General features: G+C 36.1%; 1 protein-coding gene across 3 annotated transcripts in view; it reads right to left on the reverse strand.

Annotated features, from left to right (window-relative positions):
* Positions 1–23,669, reverse strand: part of FOXP2 (forkhead box P2) — a 466,299-nt gene that overhangs the window by 226,915 nt on the left and 215,715 nt on the right. The window contains exon 4 of one of the 3 annotated variants that reach the window (XM_088141712.1): positions 15,032–15,173. The exons of the other annotated variants lie outside the window; for them this stretch is intronic. The gene's annotated coding sequence lies outside the window, so the exon portion shown is untranslated. The remainder of the gene's footprint in view (positions 1–15,031; positions 15,174–23,669) is intronic. 3 annotated transcript variants of the gene reach the window in all.

A 23,669-nucleotide genomic window follows, 5' to 3' on the forward strand; every position in this document is an offset into this window, starting at 1 on the left:
GCTGCTTCACAAAAACAGGAATCAACTAGCAGAGAAGAAAGACTTTCTGTCCCCCAGGAAAAGAGTACAAAGCCAAATCTGTACACAGCAGATGCAAAAGAAAGTCCATCTGCTACCAGCTCACAACACCACATGGAGTTTTAAGATTTTATACTGTAGGTAGCCTAGCAATGTTTATGTAGACACATCAGAATAAAAGGAGGGGGAGATGCTAGCTTCAGAGTGCTAGGGCCAAAAACTACAGAAACTCAAATCTCAATAAAAGCCAGCTCGCTAGAACAAGTGAGTCAAAGATTGTTTGCAGGACTTCCCTCCCCCTCCCCATGTCTACAATGCCAGCTAGTTTCCTAGCAGTTACACCTTAGCAATGCACACCAACTTTTTGTTTTATGGCCTTCACTTCTGGAGAAAGACTAACAATGCTCACGGTTTTGAGCTGAACGGTGGAGCGAGCGGACAGGCTTTTTAAGAACACACTGCCTACAACTTATCCTAGGCAAGATATAGGTATGGCTGAACAATACTTTGCAGACAATCTGTGGCCATAAACCACTCCCGCCACTGACTTAAAGTATCTTTTAGCTGTTCCTTTTAGATTAATACCATCTGCCTCTACTTTTTGTAACACATTTAAATACTAAACAGAGGAGGGGAAGAAGTACTTAAAATAACTGCTTCTAATAGCCTTTAATACAGACATTTTGGGTAAGTAATTACAGCAAATTTCACATTTCACCTTCAACCCCTGAGGCTACACTGTTCTCCACCTCCTCTGAAACGAAGAGAAAGCACTTATTCTTTAGCACTCTGATAGAGAACAATTTAATATTCTATGTTAGTTTCCTCCCCCTCCCTGCTTTGAATTTAAGCTACTTTACTCTTCAAAATTGTTTGTAGTATTTCTTCAAAGGAAAACCTTTCTCTGGAAAAGTACACCTTAATAAAACACAAATGATGTTCACTAGTTCATAATATGTGCATAACACTTACATATATATGGCACATACCTTTAATTACATGCTTGATAAGAACAATGAGCAAAGCAAATGAAAAGCTCAGCCACATGATCCTTGCAAATAAGTCTTTGTTACATTTCACTTTTAGCAATATTTTTTCCCTTAAATTATTATCAAATTCTTAATTCACATACTATTTCATCCCAAATAGTTTCTTTGTAAAGAATTTCCTGTTAAAAAAATGGGCAGTGATAGATTCTAATACTACTCTGTTCTGATGAAATCCACAGGATTAAAAAAAAATGATTTCATTATTTACTATTCAGAAGGAATATTCCATCTACTAGGTTGACAGAGAAGCTAAACATGCTTTTTAATAATGCATTTCATCCTACTTTAAAGCAGCGTGCTTCACATTTCACATAACATTTAAAAGCTTTAAAATCATATACTCACGAAAGTTCCTATATAGTTGCTAACTCTACATTTAAAAACAATGTTATAAATATGCAAATTAATTTTTTTAAGTAAAATATTTGCATCTCCTTTCCTCCTCCAGGCTTTTGAACTTCTGAGGTCAACAAGGACAAACAATACCACTAGTGTCTCTTTGCAAAAAGCGGGGTTTGCTGTCTGCAAGCAATGGTATCATTTCCATAGCAACCCCCTAACTATTAATTTTCAATTAAAGCCGACACAAAGCGGACAGCCTGAGGCTGGCAGACAGTGTCAAGAGCCCATCTCTGTAGGCAACAGTTTCACACAGCTATCAAGCGATAGGTGTCTCTTCCACAAAGCTGTATCAGAGGTACGTCAAGTTTGGCTGGTTAAAATGACATTCACCTTCAGCTCAAGTCTTCCTATTTCCGACTGGGCTAGGCATTTATCAAGATGACATAGTCTTATCAAAATGTAAACAAAGCAGAAACATTTCTAAATCTCTTAAGAAAAAGGACAGATTTTATTGATTTATGCACATGTGCAGACACACACACACACACAGAGGGAAAAGATGCAGTGAACCCTTAATGTTGCTAGTTTTCCTTCACTATCAGAATTTTATATAGTTAAATACTTGCACATATCAAGAAGAAGCTAGCAGTTGTGAGCAATTTACAAGTCCCGATATATCATAATAATGGTATCTAATACAGATTTTATGGGATAAATTAAATGAAAATGTTTTAGAAATGTGTCCTCTCTTTATATCTGTTATTTCCTAGTATATCCCCTTGCTATACACAATCCTTTAATGGTGCTTAAAATGTGTTTTCCAAACAGCAAGAGTGAAATACCTGCCTTTTAAAATATATAATAGCTTCCACTCAGAGTAGAATGGATAACTGAAAGCTAGTATTTTCCCTTTCTTCTAGAAACCAGGATCATCATCAGAAATTTCAGGTACTGCTGTCATAAATTGCCAAAACATAACTCCACTTTTCCACTTCTGAACTGGCCCTTTGGCAGGGGGGCCACTACAGTATATATACAGCAAAGACCCTCCAGGAAAAGTTCTCACTAACCACTTCGATAGCCTAGTCTAAAGGTTGCCACTGCTTGGGATAGACACTCCAGGGTGCACAAAAGCTCCCGCTGGCAGTGACAGGTTTTATGCCACAGCCTGTTTTCTTCCAAACAAAAGATGACAGGCAATGCAAACTGTTTTCAAATGACAACTTCCCGTCAAATATGCTTCTCTAATGCTGAACCTTTTCTGCCCTTTTGCCTCCAGAAACAATTATGCAAAGGAACATAGAGCGGGTCAAGATCCTCCTCCCTCTTCCCCTCACACGCTGCATGATCAGAGTTGTAATCCTCTGGACAAGTGTCAGCGTTTGCAACAGTTGGGTGCCATCTCTTCTTCAGCAGGATCTAGAAGCAAGGTTTCTGGTTAGCAGCCAAACGGCTTCAGAAACGTTCAGAAGGATCAGAGGTCTCTGAGTGCAAGGTAAACAAGGAGTGTGTAAGCTCTGTGCAAGTCCCACTGCACTTCAGAAATTGTAAAATTATTAATTAACCATATAATATACTTTACACTGAAAAACACATAGAAAAAGGAAAAGATAGGTTTAAAGGTTATGCAGCAACGTATTTGTATCACAATGCATTTAATTAATCCTCTTTTTAAAGTAATTAAAGATACCAAAAAAGCTGAGATAATGGGGGAGAAGAACACCATAGTATACATAAATTTATGCTAACCATATTTTTTTAAATTTAAGAATCACTAAATTTAACCTCTGTACAAATGAAATATTTAATATTAAAAATAGTATATCACTCACAATTTAAAGCAGCATCAAGAAGTAATCGAACAGAAAAACAAAAACAATCATGTATTCAGCATTTTCATTGAGCTAAATATCAGATATTGCATATAGACCAAGTACAATTTGACATTAATGCTCTAAAAGATCTTTTTTTTCAATGTGTGCAAAATACAAATAGTTTATGTTCATGATATATCACTTTCTTAATTTAATTTAGACTCATGATATGATGTCTGATTAGACTGACCATGGTTTGAATCTTCCAGCAAATCAGATGTGGAAATCACATTTTCAAATCATTTTTCTACAATTAATAGTTTATACTATTGTTTGGCATGATAATTTTACTTTTGAAGGCTCCTAAAACATTGGAAAGAATGGCATTAAGAAGTTTAAAATTGGTTTAGCACTGTAAACCACGATGCCCCTGTACAATTTGAAGCTTGAACATTGTCTTGGTTCTAAATTATGCCAGTGCCAATCATAAGTTTCACGTAAGTTCTGAATGTATCAGTATGTATGTATGTATGTACAGCAAGTTCCTTCCAGAACGTGTTACATATACTTTTGGACTTATTTCAGTGAAGAAATGCCCTTCCTACAAATACACAATATAATGACAAAATGTGAGATATTATCAACATATTGCAAATTCAAGAATACGAAGCAATTCAAACCTGACTCTGCATAGACAAGACTGCTTAATACTCATATGTACTTAATATGTAGTGTGTTAACCTGTTATCTCCTATAATGTGTGATTACAATTCCATGTTTACAATGGCACATGATAAGTTGTTTCTACTGCTGCACTCTATCAATACACGGCTGCACAAAACAACTGTCCATTTATACAGCTGTACTCGATCAGGAGGTGTTTATGTGTATGCATGTGCTCAGGCATAGTTTAAGTCCTGAAGGATGGATGAAAGAAAAGAGAACCAGCTCTTAACAAGTTAGCTTTCAAATTATTCTCATATTTTATCAGGCTAACATCTTTTCAGCATAAATTGTGAAGCTGTTAAAATCTGGATTGGTCTAAATCTGAGGATTTAATTTCTCTGTTTGTATACACTTCAATACAGTGCTTTACAGAATCATATCATCATCTGAGCTGTTGTGTGTATGACTCTTTCTGCGTATTGCTATGCATCACCCACAAATTATTTAAAAAAAGACTGGCTTCAAAAGTGTTTGGTTGCTCAAGCAAGGCTGCTGTGCATCAAGTGGTAGAACCCTGCACAAGAGAAGCAATACTTAATTGAGTTACTTTTCTGGTTTCTTAAAACTTTCATGGACAAAAGCATGAGAACTCACCTGCTCCAACACACAGGAAAGTCTTCCATCGGTGTTGTCCTTTTTGTACAGAGATCTTTGAATCCAATCCCAAATTATAAAAATAACGATGTAAATATTCCAACTTGTGATGTAAATGAATATTTATTTAAATGAAGCATATGGGAAAAAATCAGTGGCAATAACTTGGACACAGATACAATATTTAATAGTAGCACGTATATTTGGAACCTACTCACATCATTTTTAAGGCAGCAACAATTCTTTCAATACCATAATCTGCTAAGAAAATCTTGAGCATCTCTATCAGCTTCCTTCTCAACTCTGCATATGGAAATTAAGAAGCTAGCAAGGAATAGGGATTAGCAGCATCTATAACTTTCAGTCTGTTCCGCCAACTTCTACTGTTGGTGACATGTTTACTATTACTTCTCCCTACTTCAGTGAAGACCAAAGAAAATAGACAAGCTGTCAGCCTTGCCTTGGCCATATTGCAGGGGATTTGGCAAAAGTAAATGATGGCTATGGACAATGAAACAGGTTTGCATACTTATTACTCATCAGGCAAAAAGTTTCTAGCTTTCCTATTATAAATCAAGGTGGAGGCTTTGTAAGCCATTAGTTCAGCTCCCTGTTTAATGCACAAAATCCAGAGCTAAGCATCCCCAAGGGATGCTTTATAGAGCATTTTTTACAGAGGGGGGGGGGCACACCATTTCTCTGGTAATTGATTCAATTGTCAAATGACTGTTATGCCTTAGAAAAATATACAAATATTCCATACAGAGATGAAAATGAATGCATAGGACTTTAAATAATGGGAAATGTTGCTATTAAGAGGGAGAAACCAGGATGTGACCAGCAGTGGTAAGATTTTTCACAGGACCAGGAGCCATCTGACTTGTTCGGCCTATTATTAAGTGATGACTTTGAAGATCTTATTAATATAATTCTATTTTGTGAGATTTTCACAGACTAAACGCTTACTGATATTTCTTTATTTCCAGATTTAGGACCCGAAGCAAGCTAGACTCTTGATGTCACAATGATTATATTACTTCACTTGGCTTTCTCAATTCTCCCAAGTCAGACTGTTTTGGCTTCGGTCCTAATGCAGAAAGGAGGCTTGACTAATAAGGCCTTCATACATGTTTCAAAAGATTGTAGGGACTGATTAGGTAAGTTATAAAAAATTTTAAGTTTCAAATTCTGAGACAAATCTACCACTTTCACATGTTAGAGAATTAGGCTTATTGTTACCTTACCCTAGCATTTGTAGATTCTGCAAATAGAATGTCATTCTGAAGGAATAAGTAAACCTATACATTCAGGAATGCCATCACTGAAAAACACTCACATTTTAAAAATTCATATTGAAATTGACAATTCTCATAAATGTATTTCATAATGAAAATTCTATCCTAGGCAAAAGTGTGTTTGCTATTGGATGTTTGCAGTAACTTCTAGAATTATATTTGTAAATCAGAATTTTATCATTGGCTTATAGTCTTAATGCTTGTTTAAAAAGAAATGAGTAGGGAATGTATTTCCTCAGCTATTTACAATGACTTGGAGTTATGACATAAGCATAAAGTACTATTATAATATCTTCAACTTTCAGTAATATTATTTCAGATTTCAAACTATGTCAGAGATAATTGATTAGTTTTATTTACCTTATCAGGAAAACTACAGCTAATCCAGGATATACAGTCACAATAATAAAGATCAGGAAGGGGGTTGATTTCTCAATTTACAGGTGGGAATCTGCCAAATATAGTTATTGCAAGTCCTTAAAAACTTGTTTCTATTATGTTCTCTCTAATCTTTGTCTTTTTAACTTTCTCTTAAAAATTTCAAACTTTGATATGAAAGGAATGGGCACCCAAAACATGATTCAAAAGCATGATGAAACTTGGCCAAAGAGACAAGAACCAAGGCCATTCTCACTGAAACATTGAATAGAATCTTCTTCCAAAAACTTGCTATATTGACATAAAGAGAATAAATATAAATACCCAGCTATTTGCAAACAAGGTTGATCTCACCAACTGAGGATTCCTCAGATGTCCAAATCTATGGCTAGGGAGTAAAGAACAGGGAGGCCATGTTGGGTAAAAATATTTTCTTTCCTCTTGCTTGAAATATATCCAGCTACAGTAAATGTCCAACTATTTGCTAAAGATTATGAATGTCATCAAATTGAAATATCTTCATGAAACCTTGTTCTTATGGATGTTTCTGTTTTGTTTATGCTACTTAGCCACGTTGCCTATAGTTCTTTCTTCACATTCTTCTTCACATTCCAGGTTTTTATTCATGATTTGATGTGAATTTAAGTTCTGCTTTAAGTGCATATTTGCTACTACTACTGGATTGCACTGCTCTTCAGGCTTCCCTTCCAGGCTAGAATTACCAACAGTGTATTTTATTTGGCCCTCAAATTATTTTGTCAAATTCCTTGTATGAGGAAAAAAATAGAAGTTTATGATTTTCCATGTATATTAAATGGTGCCAGCTTTTTCTTTCTAATGTTTCCCATTCTAGCCAATCCTTTTTTTACAATTCCATCTCTGCATTTTTACAAGGATAAGATGTATGACAAATAAGCCATTTGTCCAAGTCTGAGTTTAAATAATTTTTAGATCATTAATTGACCAGAAAATATGTATTTTGTGATAATATAGATAAGTGGTCTCCTTTTGTGACATTTCTTACAGCATATTCTGTACCTGAAAGTTACACATATAAGGCTCTCATAAAAGTTTTGAATGGGGCACATTGATATCACTCAGTGTTCTTTCCTTCAAAAATATATGAAAGCATCAACTGGGAAGGAATAGGATAACTACCGGATAATTCTAGAAAGAAAAGGTTTTGAATGTTGTATGTATTTTAAAACTTGTTCTGTGTTATGAGAATGTCAGCATAAAAACTTATTTAAATAAATGGGACTGAGTGATACCTCAGCATACCTATAAATATGCAAGGCATTACATGTTCCAAGTTAATTTTTAAGCTCCATTAATTTCAAATGAATGTTTTTGAAACAGGCATAACTCTCCCAGTGAAATTAAAATAACTTAACAATGGATTCTTTAACTGGATCATGCCCTCCTATATTGGAAAAGCCTGGGTAAAGCAAAAAAAAAAGTTTATTTATGTAAGTGTATGAAAACTGAAATTCTAATGCATATTCTTACATCTGCTGGCAGAAGAAACACTCCCTAAGGCTGTGTTGTACAAGTGTGCGGAACTTTGTTGTAAATTCAGGTACCAAGGTAAATAACATGAGTTTGTGTAATTTGGGCAACTAATGATACACTTCTTTCTAAATGAATAATTTGTAAAACCCCTATAATTTGAAGCCCCCCCAAACAAATGATTTGAGCTCCCTCTGCAGGTTCTGCATATTTTAAATAGCTTAGGAATATAGTTCTGAGAATTTGACAGTCGGGCATATGATTTAGCAAGGTCGTGATGATATGCAGAAACAAGAATGTTTTGACAGAGTTTGGCAACAGAATAGTTGACACAGCCATTACTATTGTTCTAAAAACAAGAAATTCTGGCCAAACATAAGCAGATTTCTTCAATCTAAGCCACTTGAGTGGCACCTGTTTACAAAAACTCTGAATAAGCTTTCTAAGTTTATCTTGTTCTCCCCTTCCCTTAACTGCAAGAAATTTGATGACTGATAAATGTAAAAATAAATGCAATGGAGATTTTATTATCTTTAAGACTCATAACTAATTGTGAAAGATTAACAATTTAAAGCAGCAACATAAGAAGAATAGTATATGTAGCCTTGACATTAGTTTAAGTGTTCAAAGAGTACATGTGCCAGAAAGCACAGATTATTTATCACATAGTGGTCACCCAGCTTCTATGGCTAAGAGTAGATCAGAAACCAAGTCTCTCCAGTCCTAGTCCAACACTTTAACCACTACACCATGCTATAGTGATAAAGTTGTAAATTCTTGAAACAACATCCAACAGATATATACAGTATAAACCAAGACTAATTACCAATGGCTATCAATATTGGTGTCTTTTCCTATACTGATGCTAAACTCACAAAAATGCATGCTGACATCATAACACAAGCTCCACCCTTTAAATGGGACATCACACACAAGTATGTAAGAGTCAGAGTTTTCACTGCAATGCTATGACGCAAATTTCATCAGTTGTCCCCACTTCTCCCATACCCTGCAGATCCCTACAGGCATCAATGTGAAGAATTAGTCCTTCATTGTATGCTAATTTATCAGCCATGACCAAAAAGAAGAATATGAACAAAAGCCAGGAGGGATGTAAATAATTTATTTTAGAACCAGATAAGTTAAAGGAGTTATTTCACAGAGCATAAAAAGATTATGCAGATTCTGTCTCATCAATACATGGACAGAGTATTGTGCTTCACAATCTCTTCATCTTGTGCAAGCTACAGCTGAGCAACAGACCATCCCATGCTACTATTCTGAATGTTTGTGGCTTCAACTTATTTACAAAAAGAACCTGAAAAGCAAATATCAACCAAAGTATTCAGACACTGATAGTCAGATAGTGGAAAAGAAAACAAGTCACTGTGCCAAAATTAAAAAGAAAATTCAAATTCTTTTACAGCCAACTAGACTTTGCATGGTGTGTAACATATAATGGGAAGAAAATATTACTATGATTATAAAAAAATGTAACAATATTGATTTTTTTTAAAAAATGGCTTTCCACAGTGCTGGATGTTTTCCTGTTGGCTGGCAGAATTATCAAAACAGGAAGACCAGTCTGTTCTCAGATGACTTTTCAGTGCAAAAATGAGGAGGCTTGTATCTTCTGTGAACAGATAACCCTGCATCTGCCAACTGTTTTGATACCTGTCACTACACATCATCATCATCATCATCATCCGCTGCTCAACACTGTCCAAATATACAGCCAAGATATTGCAGTAGAGTTTGGACTGGACAAATGTGCCACCCTTACCATCAACAGGGGAAAAACAGTGAAAACTGAAGGGGTCAAGATGCCCAATGGAAATAAGATCACGAGTCTGGATGCAGAAAATCACTACAAATACCTGGGCTTCCTTCACGCTGACAACATCAAGCACACGAAGTGAAGAAGAAGTTTAGCAGTGAATACATCAGAAGAGTTAAAAAGATCTTAAAGTCCAAACTCAGTGGCGGAAATACCGTCAAGGCAATTAACTTCTGGGCAGTTCCATTCCTTAGATATACAGCTAGAACAGTGGACTGGACTTAAGCTGAACTAAAAGCCCTGGATAGGAAGACCAGAAAAATAATGACAGTGAATCATGCCCTTCATCCATGCAACGATGTTGACAGACTCTATGTACCAAGGAGCATAGGTGGGTGTGGAATGTTACAAGTACACCAGACAATTGATGAAAAAAAAAAGGGCATTGGAAGAATATCTGAAAGACAGTGAAGAAGATGCACTGAATGTATACCATGAAGGCTTACTGAATATCGAATAAAGCAAACTGGCCTATAAGAAAGACCAAATGAAGAATAGAAAAGAGACATGGCAAGGCAAGGCAAAGTATTACATGGCCAGTACACAAAAAACTAGCAGGCAAAGCAGATAACAACAAGACCTGGCAATGGCTAAGAGCAGGAAAGTTGAAGAAAGAGACTGAGGGGTTAATTCTGGCTGCACAAGACCAAGCTTTAAGAACAACATTGCAATAGCTGGAGACAGCAGAATAGAAGAGAAAGAACTGGAGAAAATCACAAGTTACAAAGACCTGCAAATAGAAATAGAACAAATGTGGCAAAGGAAAGCAAAGATAATACCAATAGTAATCGGCACCTTGGGTTCAATCCCAAAACATCTGGAGTACCACTTGAAGATCATCAGCATTGACAAAATCACCATCAGTGAGTTGCAAAAGGGAGCTTTACTTGGAACAGCTTACACCCTGCAATGATACCTTTAACACCATCAAACAACAACATCTGCCTATCTCAGGTCCTTGGGAATAGGTGGATAAAAATCCCTAATCCAGTCTAAATATCTGGCTGACTGTGCAACTGACAATAATTTATTAAACTTGTATGCTGCTCGACTCTTAATGACTCTAGGTGACTTACAACAATCCAAGAAATTACAATAAAATCAATAAAAGATAAAAAGAAAAAAGATGGCAAGCACAACAGAGCAGACAGAATAAAGTGAGAAGTCTCAGGGGGAACCTTGTTCCAGACAGCAGGCACTGCTACAGAGAAGGGATGCTTCCAGGGTCTTGAGAGATGACATTGTTTAATCAAAGGAACCTGAAACGCCAACTCTTTAGGATTGAATTGGCCAGGCAGATACTATGGGAGACAGCGGTCCCTCAATTAACCAGGGCCTATAGTATACCATGTAAGGATTTATAGGTAACAACCAGCACCTAGAATCACACCCAGAAGCAAACTGGCAATTAATGCAGCTTACAAAGCAGAGGTGTTACATGGTTGTACTGAGGCATGCCCATTACTGCTCATGCCACTGCATTCTGGACCAGTTGAAGCTTCTGAGTGGTCTTCAAGGGTGGCCCCATGTAGAGCATGTTGCAGTAGTCAAGCTGCGAAGTGACTAGCGACTTCTTAGTCATGTGACAAGTTACCCTCATACTAACCATGTGTTTTATTTTGTCTTCAGAAGAGTCTGAGGATGGAGAGCAAAGAGTAAATTCAACTATAAGTCCCATCTTTTTAAACAAATCATAATTTGACATCAATTCTGCTGGTGACAGGGTCTAAGTTATACCATAATTGTCTTCACTGGTCCATTAAAGGAAGGACATAATGAACCTTTTAAATGGAGGTAAAGCATTATTAAGAGATGGTCAGAATTCCAAATATACTGCAGTGCATCCAGAACCCTTGGTAAATGTCATTTTAGATACGAGACAGAAACTGAATACATACTGCAAGAATTCAACTTGTCAGATGAGTTTTTAAATAAAACCTAAATATTAGAGACTTCACGCAAAGAAAGAGCATTCACAATCAGTTCTATGTCGAAAGCCTGTTGTGGTTATTCTCATGCTCCCCATTTATGTTTTTAAAGTCATCACTGAGTTCATATATCATACTAAGTTATTAGTGTGTTTGCTTTGGTTTAATCTTAACAAGCAAGTGGCCCTGTTAGTATGTGGTGTTATGCTGAAGTAAACTGTTGTACACCACTCATGGTTCAAAACTTCCTGACTTAGTATTACCTATCAACACAGCTACTGTGTGTAGGGAAAACTGCTTGGACTTGCTGCCCAATCTGATCTTTATATAGCTGTTGGCATCCTCATAATCTTTGCATGTTCTAAGGAATGGATAAAGGTCTCTACATGCATATAAGTATTAAAAAGTTTGTAAAACTCAATGGTCTGCAAATATAAATATAAATATAAATATACACACATACACACACACACATACATAGATACATACTCCCAGTTTATCCAGCAGACTACTCACTTATTGGTGTGGAATTCCATGCATGTTTCTGCATTCAATTCCTTCTTGCCATAAGCTACCAACTGTGTGTACTAATACAAAGGCCCTGTATATCCACACATGATATAAAAGTATCAATCCTTCATGAGTGAACTGGTACATCTTCAGAGTTTTGTCTGACTTTCAGCAATGTATCTACCCAAAGTTGGGATGAACTTAGACACAAGCTTTTTCTTCATGATTTAAATACCATGGAGGAACATAAAAGAACTAAGCAACAGTTGCATGGAATTCACTGATACCAAATAGAAGTTTTAATTGATTTAAATAAATCTTGACATTGGAAACAAAAATCTACATCTACAGCTCTTAGCTTTATAAATCTAAAAGTCATCAGCTTTATACCTATTATAAAACTCTATCAGATAGATAATCCTACCAAGGCAGAAATGCCAAATTCCTAAAGCCCAATTAGGCATTCATAGGACACAGAAAAAAAAAATCACGTTAAGGGATTATCAAATGATGTAATGTGTATGCTTAAGGAAATAATACCATGCTGAATAAATAAAGATGCGATGCTATATGATATTTTTGCTCTCATGTATCAAATCTTTATAGTCCACAGCCTTACGAAAATTACACTATTCAAGATCACCATTTCTCTCTCCAAAATATAGAACATTAAAACCACGAACTAGCTGTGTCTTATTTATTTTAGTGTACATATTGCTTCACCATTTGTATTCTATTCATTCTGACAAGTCCTTGAGAGGTATATTTAATATTCTTGATTTGAAGATATGGAACTTAGTCTGAAAAAGAGTGACCTGCCCAACAAGATTTAACAAACCCCACTGAACTACAGTAGCTGCAAGAAAAAAATCCATTTAAAATCAAGATATATTTCAACACAGCAAATTTTTACTAGAGATTCAAAACTTTCACTAAAATTGAAGTCAGGCCACACACTTCATACAACAAACCAATTTCTTTAATACTGTCAGCTAAACTCCGTAGTGTTTAGCCATGCCAAATGAGCTTCTGAGGTTTTCAAACAAAATTGAGGCTATAGTATCCACAGCAAAATTAAAATAGAAAGAGAAAATAATGTAGTAAGACCACTGAGTTGTAGTTGTCAGAGTTGTGTAGGATCTACTTCTCCCTCAAACCATGGTCAACATTATTTTTAATTTAAAATTACAATGAAGAATATGTGAGTATCCATTATAAATTCATAGATTCATATAACACTAGTAAATGTAAAAATTCCTTCAAGTTGAGTTCATAGCCATGCAATTCTCTTTCATCAATATGGAAGTGGTTTATCATTGCCTTTTCCCAAAAGGTGAAATCTCTTTTGTTTTGAGCTGGATTCTTGGTGATTACATGAATGTGCACATGTTTTGGGGATGTCTTGCCACTGCCAGTTTTTACCTTTAGCATATTAAGGTGAAATAATAAAACAGAACAAAACAAAACACACTCTAATTAATAGATACTATCCCATTATGAGAGCCACACAATAGCTTTCAGGCTGTTGTCCAGCAATTGCTATCCTGCTACAGAACTAGAACAGCAAACAGTGCTTGTTCCTATTGACAGAAGGTTGTTTCTTCTAACATTTCTACCAAAATAAATGAAAGCTTAATTTGGCTGGATTTTGCTAATAATGAAGTATATCTTCAAACACCACAAACTTAAAAAAAAAAATTAACTAAGAGAGTCAGTGCTACTGAATAGGATTATCATTGAGGCTGATGCTCATAACAAAGTAGCACTAATAAATACAATAACCCCCTCCCCCCCCTTTTTTCCATAATGAATCCTTTCCTCAAAGAAAAATCTCTATATGGTGAGTTACCAGATTTGGTTAAAGAACATCATTTTGGTTTGTCTTGCTTCCCCCCTCTGCACTGTCTACACCCTTTGAACAGTAACCATTAAGAACTCTTTAGCAACCATTTACACCTTTTCCAGAGCCATTAACACCTCACTGGTAGCCTCTTTTCCTATAGAGGCCTTAAAGGGAAGTGCTAGAAACTAAAGGAAACGTCTGACCTCACTGTGTGACTTTACTGAAGGACAGGAGATGTAGGGTTGGTTCACATTCCAGCTTTCCTATACCTATGGGAATAAAATATAGGTATGCTGAGGGATGGGACATGTACTAGTTTCCAGTTATACCCTCAGCAGTGCTCCTTCAGTGGAGTATGTGTATGCTATTACATATTTTGTGTGGTTAAAAATAACAGTACACAGCATGTGTGAAAAGGTCTTTAGTTAAAGAAGATACTGTGTGTCTGTCACACAGAGAAAGTGCAACTGTTAATTTGTTTCTACCACTTTTGATAATGGAGCATTAGCATTCTCTTTAGGGTTCTAGCCTATTTGTATTTCTGTTTTGTGTTTTCCAGGACTCTCTCTCCTGGACAAGGAGGAGTTCATTTTGGCTGTGAGAATTTAACAGAAGTAATGGAAGGGAAAACAATCCACTTAAAAATAATACTAAAATTGCCAATCATTTAAAAATAAATAACTAAAATACCACAACATGATTAAAAATACCTGTTTTAAAATCTTGCCCTTCCCTCAACCAAAATCTACATGCCACAGGCACAAAGCAACAGGAGTGGGAAAATGTAATTCCTTCCTTCTTCCCTCCCTCCCTCCCTCCCCTTTTTCTACCTTCCTTCTTCCCTCCCCTTTTTCTACCTTTCTTCTTCCCTCCCCTTTTCCTTCCTTCCTTCTTCCCTCCCCCTTCCTTCCTTCCTTCCTTCCTTCCTTCCTTCCTTCCTTCCTTCCTTCCTTCCCTCCCTCCCTCCCTCCCTCCCTCCCTCCCTCCCTCCTTCCTTCCTTCCTTCCTTCCTTCCTTCCTTCCTTCCTTCCTTCCTTCCTTCCTTCCTTCCTTCCTTCCTTCCTTCCTTCCTGAGTATAATTTGGGATGCATAGAAAAGTTCCTAAAGAAAGGGGGAAAGGGCCACATAACTATCATCAAGAGCTAATCATCAAGAAGGTATGCTAATAAAGCAATAGAATTACAAACCTGCAATTCCCATCACTTCCAGCCACAAGGCAATCATTCTCTCTGAGTATTGTAATAGTTGTACTCCAACACTTCTGGAGGAAAACAGTTTGTAGAAGAGTACCACAGGATAACAATGTCAGAATATCCAGATAGGTCCAGACTAAGTAAAAAAAAATAGGCAACAATTTGAGCAGAATTTCAGAAATACAATTAATATTAGAAAATAAGGTACCCTGCCTCCCAAGAGTTCTCCAGGTTTTTAGACATGCTGTCTAAGGAGAACTTCCATACATCATTACAACTGAAAAAATAACTATAAGCCTGCCCTGTAAACCCAAATCACACTTAGCTAGAAATAGGCAAGTAGTGAACTGAGAAATTAAGAGTGTTTTTTCTAAAAAGTTTGCAAAAGCAAGATTTCATTTTGCTTCATGTTGTATTTTAGCAGTGCAGTCATGCAACTCAGGCTAACAATATGAGAATATCTTTGTATATATGCAATTTACATGAACAAAAATGCACACACAGAGAGGTACACACAATGTATTTTAGCCTCTATGCAACATCCTATTTAGAGAAGTTTCCAGCTCTAGGATTTTAATCTACTGCCCTTCCTTCCTTCCTTCCTTCCTTCCTTCCTTCCTTCCTTCCTTCCTTCCTTCCTTCCTTCCTCCCTCCCTCCCTCCCTCCCTCCCTCCCTCCCTCCCTCCCTCCTCTAATAAATATTGCATTGTTTGAAATGTTTCTCTCACCCCTACTCATTTATATTATTGAATTAACTATTCTCTTAATAGATGAGAATGTAAAAACTCTGCAAAGAGTATGTTTCTACCACTCTGGTGGTACAATTTAAGATTTGGGTGATATTTCTCCAGAAAGAGTGGACAGCCCTTCATGATCTACAGTTAAGAGAGTACTTTAAAAACCTAGCTAAAGCCAAACAGTAGTCCTTGGCATCAGGTTTATCTGCAGAATGGCCCATCAAAGTTTCTGAAGACCCTGCTCAGCAGTTAAATAACTTTTGAATATAAGAAAAGTTATTTACCAACAAGTACTAACATTATTTCTCTCTCTTTCTCTCTCTCACACACACCCAAAAGCCATCATGTATACATAATTTAGAAATAAGTATTACAGTACACAGTTCAGTAGAACTTAATCGAGGTAGATGGGTATAGGCCTGCACTTTAATCAAGCAAGGGACATGGATTGTAGCACAGTCATTAATACAGCTACAAAAAGAGGTGGAGACTATATTGTAACTATTATAACATGTTGTTTGTGCACACAATGAAACATTAACTGTAATAGACTAAATGTTTCGAAGTGTGTTCTGTACATGTGCACTCGCTTAATCAGCTGTTTGCTTTATGAAAATTTAGGGCTTCCTGCATATTGCTTCTCAGGTGCCATATTTTTATTTAAAGGAGAAGATTTATATAACTGCATATTTTGTTTTAGTTACTCAAGCCTGAAAAAAAAAAGGTAATGTGAAAAATATTTTGTTAACTCATATGCAAAAAGCTTTGACAAAGCAATTTAGGTCCCTCCAGATGTATAAATCGGAGGACTTTTTCTGTGAACGTAAGTAGCTTGGTAGTAGACATGAATTCTTCTAGTTTGGAGGGTATTTGCATTTGGCATAATGTTCCACTTATCTGGAGAAAGGAATCAGCCAGGCAAGCAAATCTGAGCTGGGCATAAATGGTTTTCCAAATTTCTACATCTATTTAGGTACAGAGAAATGTAACTTAATGTTTTCCAGAGGAGGGTGATTTTTTTTTAATTTTATTTTTTGCAGTTTATCCTAAACAGATTCCAAGATAGTTCAGAGAAGTGAAAATCCTTGGGAACTATCAGTCAGTTTTTCTGAAAAAAATTAAGCCACACACTATTTCCTTGTAATTCATTTAGACACCAAAAAACATTTCACCAAGAAAATCATTCTGGGAGTGGTAATGGTCATACTACAACAATCACAGCAAATTTCCCCATGTGACTGGTTGCATCTTCATAGTTTTGCCCGGCCCTTGATAAAGTAATATCAAGCTGGTATCATTACTGTTATTTTGGCCCAACAATGGTTGGATGACTGTAGAGATGCCATAAGCTACTAGCAAGAATTGACCAATGAAATGCTGCTTCTCACAAGGCAAGCACTTCTCTGAATTTATATGTATACATATATGATCAACCTCTCTATCCTGCATGGAGTTTAGAAAATGAGAAGTAACACCTTGCATATGTTACCTAGAACAGAAAAGTAACTCTAGAAAGCAGAAGACTGAATGCTTCTAAATGTTATTTCTTTCTTAGAATATATTTCTGTATCAATTTCTATTTTATAGCTTGCAGTGCCTCTTTTTAACTGATATCATTAATCAATTGAGAAATTATTATATTGAATACTTCTGTGCACGTCAGTGGGTGATTCCAATAAGCAAATAATGAAAACTGAGGGCAAATAAATATATGAAATGACTAAATTAAGAGCTATGTTTACCTATGTAGGTAGTAACTATTTTATTAGATAAAAAAACTTCAGTCCTAATGAAAACGTTCTGATATTCTTTGTAAATAAGATTATTCTCTTAAATAGGATCTGCATTTTGATCTAGGTTCTGTCCTACCTCACACCAAAATTATAATGTTCCATTTCATAAAAGGACACAAACTTAAAATGGGCTGACATCAAAATATAACAAGAAGCAAAGATAAATTAAAGGAATCCTTTGGTTCTTTCAATAACTAATCAGACAAATATAGAAAGGCACTTTTTAAATTTAATGATACCTGCTCATTAAATGATGCCAAACACTAAAATACCATGAGCAGCAGGGAATTTCAGTTTACATTAGAGAAAAAAAATAAAAGGATAAAAATGACTGAAGTTGGTCAGTTCAAGCTGACAGGGCACTTCAAATGAATAACAGAAGAATAAAAGAGACACTCTAGGTTAAATTAGGTCCTCCTATGCCTTTTCTTGAAAGTTCTTAACTTCTTCTTCTTCTTCTTTTTTTTTTTTTTTACAAAATTAACTTGCCAAGAAAAAAAAAAGGAATGAAGGGGGAAAAAAATTAAAGGCTTATATAGGAGTAAAATTAAACAAGTAATTGCAGTTCACCCATTAAATAGCAGATAAAAACTTAGCGTCTGAAATCAAGATGGCACATTTAGGTTTTAGAATATGTATTAGCTTGAAGTAGACGTAAAGAAAAGAAATGGCTCTTCTTTGAATGTGCATCAGAGTATAATAATCTTGTACTTCAGTCACAAAACCTGCAAGATGTTGAAAAATTTAAGACCATTTATCATCTAATTTTGTATTTTAATGTATTATTTAAAATACTATAAAATATTTTTATTCTGTAGCAAATACAAGATATATACTGATTTGAACGTTATATATTTACATTGTATTATATCAGAATCTTCTGATTTCTGTTTGTGGGCATAGGCTATGGTTAAATATAGGCTTCCATGCTATTTCTCTTTCACATGTGGGAAGGAAAACAGAAAAACAAAATTCTGGAAAGCAGCCTGAACTATCAAATAGAAGTTGATTTCCCCTCCTTCTGTCCAATGGAGGAGGGAGCAAATGAGCAACAATGCTTGTGTGCTTAAAGAAAAGCAAACAATAATGTTACTTCTGAACTTGGGCTACAGTGAAATCCAGCATAAAACAGCCTTCATGTAACTTATTTTTGCTAATCCTCTTGGACTCATTTACAGGACTAAATACATAAGCAACCATTATTTTTTCCAATAAGATAATGGGCCATGTTATTTTTCCCAAATCATTCCATATTCTGAAATCAGAAGCAAGCTATAAGAATACCAGTAATACTAATACTAGAGGCCCTTTTGGCAAGTAATGAATATATTCTAGCACAGTGTTTCTCAACCTGAGTCACATGAAGATGTGTGGACTTCAACTCCCAGAATTCCCTAGCCAGCCATGCTGGCTGGGGAATTCTGGGAGTTGAAGTCCACACATCTTCAAGTGACTGAGGTTGAGAAACACTGTTCTAGCATGACAAAACAGACTATACTGTTGTTTCTTTTTGCATTTGAAAGACATAGATTATATCTTGCTTAGTCCTGGGCTTTTATTAGTATTTCTAACAGTGCCATATTTATTTTGCTCACATGGTTGTCCAGGAAATTCAAAATGTAGCAATAATATTACAAAACATTATAATCTGGCAAGCTGATATATGTACTTTGCCTGTGCATACACACACTCCAGTGATCACAACTAGTACATTCAAGTATAACAAGCAAATCCATGCTTTAGTTTGTGTACAGTCTCCAGAAATGCTTGACATTTAAAAATAAAATAAAATAAAATAAAATAAAATAATAATAATAATAATAATAATAATAATAATTATTATTATTATTATTATTATTATTATTTTCTTTGCACATGAACTGCAATGTGAACTGCACCACCTCTACTAATGAACAGTTGGAATCTAATTATCCACTGGCTTTTGCATTTTCTGTCACACTTCTAGTTCATATACTGTATCAAATATGTGTAGATATAAGTATTAAGAGAGCATGTTTAAAGCACATGCTTAATTATGCATTTAAGTGCCAATTTCCAAGTGGATGAACTGAAAGACAATTCAGGGACAAGATAAAACATACTTAAAAGTGAACACCTGTAAAACTTACACAGATCAGAAATACAGATATTACCTGTCCCCTATATAGGGCCACTGATCTAAATCATCTTCTAGTTCAGTGTATTCCGTAAAGTGTCTCTGTCTATCTTTCTCTGCTAACATATTGTATTACCTTTAAAAGAAAACATTAACTTTCTTCTTTTATTTCTTTATAATTACAATGCTTTGACTTTTTTAATGATGGCATTTAAAATATTTTAAAATACACTTTATGTTATGTAGATTTGTATGATGTAAATTAGAAAATTATACTAGATATTTATTGCTAGAGAAAACAGAAATTCTGATTAAAATATACATTATTTTATGAAAACATTATTGGTGTATTTTAAATGGAGAGAACTGCATATTTTATTTATGTCTGTTTGAAGATGAAACATATTAACATATTTAATACCATATTTCTAGTTCATTTTGGAATGGGCAAACCTCTCCAGTTCCACTAAAATCTGATATAATGTTTAATCTACATAACTGCATGTCTGAAGTGTCTGTTGTTTTGTGCTGTTCTTTAAATTCAGGCACACAGAAAAATAGCCTTTCAGGAAGAAGACCAATAAAAGTTAAAGGTTGGATTTGTGTTCTGATTGTGATGATGGAAACCGTGGACTTCTGAAGACAGTTGGAGATGCTGTCTGATTATATTAGCTATATGTTAGCTAGCTGTTCTTCATTCCTGGTCTAATTAAGATGTCCACATCAGGTGAAAGGCTGGTCTGTACTTTCGGTTTGCCCCTGTGTCAGGATTACCATTGGGGGGAAATGTTTTAGATTTCCTCAGTCCATCCAACCATGCTTTCTTCCCTCTGCTGGTGCAATAGGGCTCTTTGGCCTGTCTGTGGCACTTTCTTCTGTCATACACAAATGCCTCCGTTCCAGTTGGCTGCTGTGTGCTCTGGTGGACATCCCTCCCTTCCCGTCTCTGCCTTCAATAGCTATTTTGTAATGAGCTGCTAGACTGCCTGCCATGAAAGGCTAGAGTTTGCTTTTGTATGTGTGTGTGTGTGTTTGTGTGTTTAATATGTTCAGCAAAAGAGGTGGCTGTTTCTTTTCTTTTCTCTTTTAACTTAGTTCAGCCAGGTTTTCCCTTCTAGCGCAAGTGAAAAGTGACAAGAAGTATAAAACTGTGGTATAAAACTGTTGTTTGCCTTTTTATTTTCCTAGAAATTCTCAAAAGACACTCACAGAAGAGAAAATATTTGGTACTTGTTTTCCGGTCAAAAAGAGAAAAAGAAAAAAAAAAAACCAAAGGAGACCACCAGTCAGGGCCATGTTAACTGCCATTTGGACAGAACACCTGAATGTCTCTGTGGTCAAGTGGAGAATGGTTTGAAATCTGTAAAAGGATTTCTAAGCCAGCTTCATTTCCAGCTGGTTTATGCACTGGAGACACAGATATTTTGTGAGGGCTATTACAATGTCAGTGTAACACAGCAGCACAAAGAGGAATCAATAATTATTTGCATCTTACATTTTGATTAACTAAGGTGAAGCGTAACCAATTGTCCACATGGTATTTGTACAGTGGGGCAAAAAAGTATTTAGTCAGCCACCAATTGTGCAAGTTCTCCCACTTAAAAAGATGAGAGAGGCCTGTAATTTTCATCATAGGTATACCTCAACTATGAGAGACAAAATGGGGAAAAAAATCCAGAAAATCACATTGTCTGATTTTTAAAGAATTTATTTGCAAATCATGGTGGAAAATAAGTATTTGGTCAATATCAAAAGTTCATCTCAATACTTTGTTATATATCCTTTGTTGGCAATGACAGAGGTCAAACGTTTTCTGTAAGTCTTCACAAGGTTTTCACACACTGTTGCTGGCATTTTGGCCCATTCCTCCATGCAGATCTCCTCTAGAGCACTGATGTTTTGGGATTGTCGCTGGGCAACACGGACTTTCAACTCCCTCCAAAGGTTTTCCATGGGGTTGAGATCTGGAGACTGGCTAGGCCACTCCAGGACCTTGAAATGCTTCTTACGAAGCCACTCCTTCGTTGCCCGGGCGGTGTGTTTGGGATCATTGTCATGCTGAAAGACCCAGCCACGTTTCATCTTCAGTGCCCTTGCTGATGGAAGGAGGTGTTCACTCAAAATCTCACGATACATGGCCCCATTCATTCTTTCCTTTACACGGATCAGTCGTCCTGGTCCCTTTGCAGAAAAACAGCCCCAAAGCATGATGTTTCCACCCCCATGCTTCACAGTAGGTATGGTGTTCTTTGGATGCAACTCAGCATTCTCTCTCCTCCAAACACGACAAGTTGAGTTTAGACCAAAACGTTCTACTTTGGTTTCATCTGACCATATGACATTCTCCCAATCCTCTTCTGCATCATCCAAATGCTCTCTAGCAAACTTCAGACGGGCCCGGACATGTACTGGCTTAAGCAGGGGGACACATCTGGCACTGCAGGATTTGAGTCCCTGGTGGCATAGTGTGTTACTGATGGTAGCCTTTGTTACTTTGGTCCCAGCTCTCTGCAGGTCATTCACTAGGTCCCCCCGTGTGGTTCTGGGATTTTTGCTCACCGTTCTTGTGATCATTTTGACCCCATGGGGTGAGATCTTGCATGGAGCCCCAGATTGAGGGAGATTATCAGTGGTCTTGTATGTCTTCCATTTTCTAATTATTGCTCCCACAGTTGATTTCTTCACACCAAGCTGCTTGCCTATTGCAGATTCAGTCTTCCCAGCCTGGTGCAGGTCTACAATTTTGTTTCTGGTGTCCTTCAACAGCTCTTTGGTCTTGGCCATAGTGGAGTTTGGAGTGTGACTGTTTGAGGTTGTGGACAGGTGTCTTTTATACTGATAACAAGGTCAAACAGGTGCCATTACTACAGGTAATGAGTGGAGGACAAAGGAGCCTCTTAAAGAAGTAGTTACAGGTCTGTGTGAGCCAGACATCTTGCTTGTTTGTAGGTGACCAAATACTTATTTTCCACCATGATTTGCAAATAAATTCTTTAAAAATCAGACAATGTGATTTTCTGGATTTTTCCCCCATTTTGTCTCTCATTGTTGAGGTATACCTATGATGAAAATTACAGGCCTCTCTCATCTTTTTAAGTGGGAGAACTTGCACAATTGGTGGCTGACTAAATACTTTTTTGCCCCACTGTATATTGAGTCTGAAATTAAACATATCTAATGATCTATAAAAATTAAGGGGGAAAAAGTTCCCTTACTTTGCAGCATGAAGAATAAATTTAGTAGTCATATCAAGGGGAAAGATACAAAATTGGTTTAGAGTAATTTGGCCAAAGTAGTGGACGGTTTCTTTTTCTTACTGTCTAACTTTGTTTCTTAAAAGGTAGTGACTGATTTTCTTTTTCCTCTTTCACTTTCCTATGTTTAAAAATTAAGACCTAACAGTTGAAGTATTTCTTCATTCCAAGAATACTTCTGGAGATCCCAAAGGGATACTGGAAACAGAAATACACTGGTGACCAAATCTCGTGCTTCAGCTTCTATCGTTGCTTTACTTTTTTATTAGGAATATGCCTTCAGACAGCAGGTTTTAAAAAGAATTGAAAAGGTATGATGCTGCCTTCTTCATTTATGTAAGACCTCTGAGAGTGATCCAAAGCAATGTTAGTTCCCCATCAGCTCCAAAACAGCCATCTTTATTTGCTACCTGTAAATGGGGGTGGAGGAAACAAATTGCAGCAGCTATTTTGAAGTAACTAATGTGTAGGTGATCATAAGTAGAGCAGAATGTTATACCATAAAGCTGTTTGTGCTATTTCTAGAGGCCTACTCTTTTGCTGGAACAACAGCATATAAATCAATCTTAACGTTAGTGCTATACTGTAGAGAAAATATTGTAAAAAATGAAAGAAGCAAAATGCTTATAATATGATTTAGTCAGTTTCCATAGCATTAGAAGTGAATTTTAATTGCATAATTATTTTTCCCATTAGAAAAGAAAAATAAGAACACATCTGTTGAGAACCTGG

Source organism: Python bivittatus, unplaced genomic scaffold (assembly GCF_059951505.1).
Source record: "Python bivittatus isolate LINGU-HERP-01145 unplaced genomic scaffold, Pbiv_v1 ctg000330_np1212, whole genome shotgun sequence".
Lineage (NCBI taxonomy): Eukaryota > Metazoa > Chordata > Lepidosauria > Squamata > Pythonidae > Python > Python bivittatus.